The sequence below is a fragment of the Etheostoma cragini genome, chromosome 9, assembly GCF_013103735.1.
Source record: "Etheostoma cragini isolate CJK2018 chromosome 9, CSU_Ecrag_1.0, whole genome shotgun sequence".
NCBI classification, from domain to species: domain Eukaryota; kingdom Metazoa; phylum Chordata; class Actinopteri; order Perciformes; family Percidae; genus Etheostoma; species Etheostoma cragini.
In genome coordinates, this window is record NC_048415.1 from 25,789,707 (window position 1) to 25,797,104 (window position 7,398).

General features: G+C 42.3%; 1 protein-coding gene across 1 annotated transcript in view; it reads right to left on the reverse strand.

The window, feature by feature from the left end:
* Positions 1-5,172, reverse strand: part of dab1a (DAB adaptor protein 1a) — a 197,138-nt gene extending 191,966 nt beyond the window's left edge. Inside the window, exon 1 of the mRNA XM_034881340.1 lies at positions 4,818-5,172. The gene's annotated coding sequence lies outside the window, so the exon portion shown is untranslated. The remainder of the gene's footprint in view (positions 1-4,817) is intronic.
* Between the last annotated feature and the right edge of the window lie 2,226 nt (positions 5,173-7,398).

The following is a 7,398-nucleotide window of genomic DNA, read 5'->3' on the forward strand; positions in this document are numbered from 1 at the left end:
TGCAGTGGTTTTACCTTTGTTCTTTGTCACCACTGACAGAACTAATAAAATCCAGTTGGAAAAGGAGGAAAACATCTGCTGTTCAAATAAAAAAAAGTGTTCCTATATGTAGCCTGTGTGTGTTTGTCAAACACACATAGAATGTGGATGTATCTTTCATGTAGTCATGTTGTAGTGTATTAATGTGTCTATGTATTTATATGAGGCTCTGTATAGACTGTGGCAACATATTTCATTGGAAAAGGACAATACAGAATCTATTTATAAACACAACCAACACTGCCATTCTGAATTCCCATAATTGATCTTCAAATTTCGGCTTCCTTGCATTTCACTTAAAACAGCCTCTTAGATCAGTCTGGAGAAAAGACACTTTTGTTTCATCAAATTGTGCACTTTTTTGCTGCAGATTGTATTTTACCTTAAGAGTACTATAGGCTTTTCTCAAAGAGAAAATTTGTGTTTAAGTCCTGAGTTCAAAGCTCTACAACTTAAAGCAATCCTTACAAGTATGCATGCACACACAGTATAGTCATTAAGAAAACACAATTATTACAAATAATACATTTAGATACCCTAATTTGTGTTTGCATTAAAAACAGGAAAATAGATTACACAAAAAAACTCTCACAACATACCTATGGACATTAACAGAGACTGCAAGATACAAATACAAGCAGTCCCCACTCATTACCAAGCTGCGAGACAGAATCAACTGCATCACACACTTATACAAACACAAACACTGCTTCACACATACCAGAGCTTATGACATTCATAAGAGGAAATGAAAAAGAGCGTGGCCCTGTGCCGGGCACTTGCGTGTGGATTGTGTTCAGTAAATGGGATTACCTTACAGTCACTCTCTGGAGGCAAACGCCACAGAGTTATTACACTCTTATTATTCCTAAACTAATAACATAGCCTGCCAATCACTTACACCACAATCCTTAACCACACACTGACAAGTGTCACACAAACTGATTGACACACACACACACACACACACACACTTCCTCGGAGTGCCCCAGGGTGAGGGGAATCATCCCCTTCATCTGAAATTGAGAGGAAGCCCATTCGCCAAATTCGATACAGACATTTCCTGACGGAGTTAAGCATCAATCTGCAGCGCTGAGCCGTGATTCGCCATGACCTTGGCCTATCACAGCGCAGCGTCTGGGAGTGCTAGGAGAGGCTCTTAATCAGACCTGGAGGACATGGGGCCGATGATGACATTACTCAGCCTTTATCTCTCTACACACATCCTTCTGTTTCTCTGCGTCTGTCTTCCAATCTGCCCTCTCCTCTTCCCTTCCTGTCCTCTCAGCTCCAAGCTGAAGAGGTGGCTCCACAGCTCGAATGGATGCTTACTTAACCAGAACTCTGAATGTGAACTTTGTTCATTGATCCTATTCTGGGCCAACAGTTTGCCCTCACAAGGCTGAATACAACAAAGAATGGCCCTTTTGTATCAAATGTGATCCATTTTCACTCATTCCACTCAACAGGTAAATCAACAGGTGCATTTCTACAGCATTGATTGCATTCACACACGCACACACACACACAGAGATGACCACCCCTAAACAATGCACACTCATCCTCCTTCCAGAGCTACTGCAATCCCATTGTGGATGATGAGATTGTGCTGAGATGGAGATAAATGAGACTTCGTTACAGCCATGATAGTAACAACCAGGACCAGAGAGAGGGATGAGAGGAAGATATGCTGCTCTCCTTTCATTCTCACTCTCCCTCATTTACCATGTCCAAGGGTTTTTAATGAATAAAAGACACAAAAGAACAAGGTACACACTGCAGATTTACAATAAATATGTGCATTTATATAGCTTGCACAAATAAATGCACACATGCACCACGTAAAAGAAATATGTGCATTTAAATTGCTCATTCACACACACACCTATGCAGTGCTTCAAACCAAACTCCATTTATAGAGGCTATAGAAAACACCTACGTAGATAATGGAATTCTCTGTCAGGATCTATCAAGCAAAAGCTTTTACCTCCACATGGATAACACACTTATCCTTAGCTGGAAACACACACACACACACACACACACACACACACACACACAACTTTCTCAAACCCACAGACATGCTGCGTGCCAAATGAATACAATAAAGGCATACCGTTTAAGGTACATTCGGCCCATTGATGATTGAAAGAGATTTGTAAAATCAAAGATATAAAAAGCCTGTCTCCTTTTTGGCAGACAGTGTAAGGAGAATGTAATTGGATTTTTCCCCTCCTGGTTTAACAGATGATGCTGTGGAGGGGTAGAAAGTTATGAGTGCTGCACAGCACCTGTAGAGGTTCAAACACACTTGTACAAAACAGCAAACAACTGCCAGTGTGATGCAGTAGCCATTTTCGAAAACCCTATATCAGTGCCAATATTCACAGTCAATATTCTGTGCTGCAGCAATACAGAAGCACAGAACAGAATTTCATTAACTTCAAGACTACCAGTAGACAGCAAGTGTGTGCATGTGTGTGCTCGTATGCTGCCAAGTCCCACAGGAGTCCAGAATGGATTAGCCTGAGTCAAGCTTAATTCTCAGTAGGTCAATGTCTAGTAGTTCCCTCAGAAACACGTGATGGTAAAAAAAAAAAAAAAAAAAAAAAAAAGAGACCGATAGATACAGGGAGACAGACCATCGTCAAGGAATGCAGATCAAAACCCTGATCTCGCTATGAGTGCTGCACAGCACCTGCGCACACACACTAAATTTCCCTCTAAACCTCTGGCTGTCCTACAAAAAAATGCACATAAACATGTGGACCCAAGCATTCACCCATAGGTTGGCTTGGAGCCAGTGTAGTGACTTGCAAGTTTCATCTTTGATATTTTAATTGCTTTTCCATTTTCCATTCATCCTCCCACAACCGCTTGCTCTCTTCTTAACTGTCAGTGGTATGCACGTTCTAGCACTTCAAATTACAGACGGATCATTGAATGTGTAAAATCACTAGGGGTGCAACAATTTATTGACAGCACATTGGTATAGGCCGATATTCACCTCAGACTGCCATCGGGCCTATCAGCAAAAATTACGGCACCGATCGCAGTGGCAGATGTTTGTGTTGGTTATCGGCAGGCGGACTCGGCCATCAGTCCGTTACCAAATGCTGCTACTGCAGCTGCTGATTTGGAGAAGAAGTTACTAACTAGACACAACCCTGGTTTGACATGTGACGTATGAGGTCTCATAACAGCCTCATTTGAGAATGGGAGAATGTTCCCAAGGGAAGGGGCCAAAGCTAAAGGGATTACTGAGAAGGTGATGAAGTTCATTGCATTAGATGACCTGGCGTTTTGAAAACCACACGCAGCCCAGACGCCACTTTGATGACGTCTGTCTCCCCGTCTTCTACGTCTTGGCCACACACATTTATGAGCTACTGACTTGTGTGAGTATGCTTAGCCTCACGGCACAGTGGGTTGACAAAGATCTGAACTTGGTAAAACCAGTGTTACACTTCAAGGATAATATTTTATTGCTTTTGTAATGGCTTTTACAGGATAAAGGGGCTTTTGAAGCAGTTCTTTGTGTGGAATTTTTCATGTGAAAGAGGATACATTAAAAGGTTGTTTTAATGAATGTGTATGATTAAATTTGTCCTCATTTAATGATTAATGATAACTATAATAGCAGCCATATTGTTATTTTAAATTGGTATCGGCCCAGAATTTTACAATCTTTGCATTCCTAAAAAGGGCTTATTAAATCTAACCTGAGAAATGAACAAAACTTTAAGTGGCCTTGAAAAGAGATTTTCCAACATCTACTGAACAATGTTCATCCTGTTGTTGTACTCTTAGACAAACAAAAATTGGCACAAAAGTGACAGCAGCAAGGTTTAGCCCCAAGCAGTACCACTTCTAGATGGTGAGTTTCACTGGCTCAAGGCCACTTCAGCAGGTCCAATGAGACCTGTCTTGTAGGACTTAACCCAGGCCTTCTTGCTGACGAATAGTAACCCTACTCGCTACAGCCTCCTGATGATTTCATTCAACTTCCAAAAACTTGCACCAAAATGTTTTTCTACCAATTGGCAGTACTGCAGGGAAGCAGGGCCTCAGGTTTAAGATCCTGTAATACATACAGGCATAGTACAGTTCATCACAACCACATGCTGAGGGCCAGTTCTCTCAAACAGAAATGTTCATTTCATAGTGATTACAGCACATCAGTTCCGGTAAAAAGCATAATGCACTAATACTAGGGTATATTTCCCCAGAAGGACAAATTACATATTAAAAAAAGAGACACACAAAGATGCTTTCAGTGAGTGCTCTAGCCTGCAGCCTTGGGGCAGAGCCCAGCCCAGTGATTGATACTCCAATACAAGCGTATTTCTCCGTAACCAAGTCCAAGCCAGTAAGAAAACATACACACAAACATATCGTCATCTTCACTGAGCTCTAGCTGGTACAACATATATCTCCCTCACACCTGCTCCATCCATCTCTGGTATTCTCCATTTATATAGTCCTCTCTCTCTATCTGGCGTCTGAGGGTGTATCCATCTACAACCTGTCAGAGACCCATATCTCTCTTTTAATGCTTATCTTCCCCTACAACTGATTTTCCTCAGCTTTGCACTACTAGTGCTGCATTATAGTACAAAAAGGACCTTTAAGTACATTTAAGTGTCAAGAAATCTCCCTCTGACAGTGCTGTACTCCATATAAAAAGCATCCTATCATGCAAAATATCTAAGTACAAAGAAGCCCACAGCGGAACCTTAAACTCTCTCTTGCTCATCCTTTTAAGTGCTGACACACACCTGATGGATCCTATGCACGTTCCCCGGTTCCTCTTCTGCTTTGCCACCACACCACGAAGGTCACTGCTGGCCCGCTGTTTCGCTTCCCCCTCCCGTCTTACTCTCTCTCCCTCTCTTTCTCCCTCTGCTTTGGCAAGAAAGAGAGCGAATCCTTGCAGAGGCAGAAAATCCTCAGCTGCAGACAGAGACACTCAGAGACTGGAGAGCCTAACTGCAGCCGAAGCACACCGGAGGTGCTGGCTGACTAAGCTGTGGAGGTGGTGGAGGGTGGCTAACGTGGCTAGGCTACGGTCTGCACCACAGCAGCCTACTGACACACACAGCCAGAGAGCTCAGAGAGTCGCTAGCTCAAAGCTCACCGCAGCAAAGCTCAGAGTCAGCAGCCTAGCACCCCTCCCCGCCTGCCTCTCTCTTGCTCTCACTGTGCCTCTCCCTCCTCCTCTCCATTCTCACAGTAACCACATTCTACCCTTAATAGCAAACTCCTCTCTTCGTCCCTCTCTCAACCAAAGTACACAACAAGCTCATACCCAGCTCTCGTGTTTGTCTTAAGCTCGGTGATGTACGTTTAACAATGCTGAAGAGTATTGCAGCTCACAAATCAACTCACTCTCTCCAAGGTTTGTTGATGTTTTTGTGCAGGAGATTAAAAGAAAGCTTAAAAAATGGATGATGTTGGACGCCCGGATATATCAGTTGGTAGAGCGGACGTCCACATATAGAGGTTGACTCCCTTAAAGCAGCAGGTCCGGGTACAACTCCGACCTGTGGCCCTTAGCTGCCTGTCATTCCCCCTCTTTCTCCCCTTTCACTTCTTTAGCTGTCCTGTTAATAAAGGCTTAAAATGCCACCCCCAAAAAAAACATCTTATTTTGAATTCTGTATGAATTCCACGTTTTACTTGGTTGAAAGACTGCTTACCTTTGTCCGCAATAATAAATTCAAAAAGTTACCAGTCTGTAGGTTTTTACTTAAAGAAGTCACCTCTGCGAGTGATTTTACCGCGTTCTTCCCCTTTATTTAAAGGCTGGGTATCATTCAAACATTTTTGATTCCAGTTCCTCAATGATACATTTCAGTTAACAATTTTATAAAAATCCATCTTTATTTTTCAGCTCCTACTACACAAGCCCGTCTCTGTGCCCAACAAAGACTTTTTGCTGCGGGTCTTATTGGCTCACTAATGCTAATAAGATTTGCCCCTTAGGTATTGAAATTTGGTCATGAATTACGAGGCATTTTCCGGTACTAAGGATGCCATTCAGTCTGTGCCTAAAAAGTATCAAATTTGATACCCCGCGCTACCTTTACTTGCAGTGCACTGTTGGGTGTCTATGGCACATATTTGTCCACGCCTGTACCAATTGTGTGTATGCCTGCAGGAAGTTTTCATTTTAATTGCTCAGAGTTTAAAATATTTGTCTCTGCCTTGACTTTAACAAAATTGAGGTGAATGGAATGTGGTTTGCACTGCTCCAAGCACTAAAAAATGACATTGACACAAATTTATAAAAATAATGGTCTTTCTTTTTAACTACTTTTTACCAAACTAAGGACTATGAAAAGAAAACCTAAGGAAAAACCTCAGGACATCAAACAAACTATCTGGATGATTAGATACAACAATAAATGATACAAATGTTTTTAGTAATTGGGCGAACTGACCCTTTATAATACAAAGTGGCATTCAGACCACAGACTTATGACAAAAGTGGAGGCAAAAATGGAAGAGGGGCGGTGGCATTCAGATGAATCCAATCCACATGCCGCCACCATTTATCATTTAATGTATTCATCCCCTCCAAACCTAATGCCCTGACAAAGACAGGCTTATTCAGCCCTCCCTAACACTAAGATTAGTCTTAGACAGACTACACATACAGACACCCTCGGAGAGGAGAGGGAAGAGATGAACACATTAACAGTGGGAGGGAAAGTCAAGGGGAGCATTACCCATTGGAAAAAAGAGCAACCTGGGAAATGAGTAATGTGTAGATTGGAAAAGAGTTGGATAAATCATTGACATATAGCCTGGTGAAGATTGTTGTTGAATAATAAAATATCACTTCTCTTCTGTTGTTGCACTGATCCAACATAGCGACTCCATATGCAACACCAGCTGTGGATAAAGCTCTTGTTCAAGGGAGCACAGAGAAGAAAATGACAAACTCATAAACCGTCCGTCTTTTAGCTCTGCCGGTTTGTAGAACAAACAGCTAAGAAGAACACGAAAGAAAGCCTCCACTCAGAAATTTATAAACTTTCTTTCAGCCCTCTCCACCCCCACCCCATCTCCATCCATCCCTCGCTTTCCTCTTGCACTGAATGTCCTTGTTCAGATGAATCACCCCTAAAAAACTAAAAGTAATCTCTCTCTAGTAATGGCTGTTGCTATGGCCACAGCCATAAACCTGACTGTGCTGCTTCACTCCACACTGAATGAGTGCCAGTATAGGATGTGCTTATGCCCTTACATGCTCCCTGTGTCAAATCTATGAAGGAACCCAACCTGCATCATTCTTTACTGCAGACCACGTTTAGTGTAGCTTCCCACAAGGGGATCCACAAGGGTATTGGAACA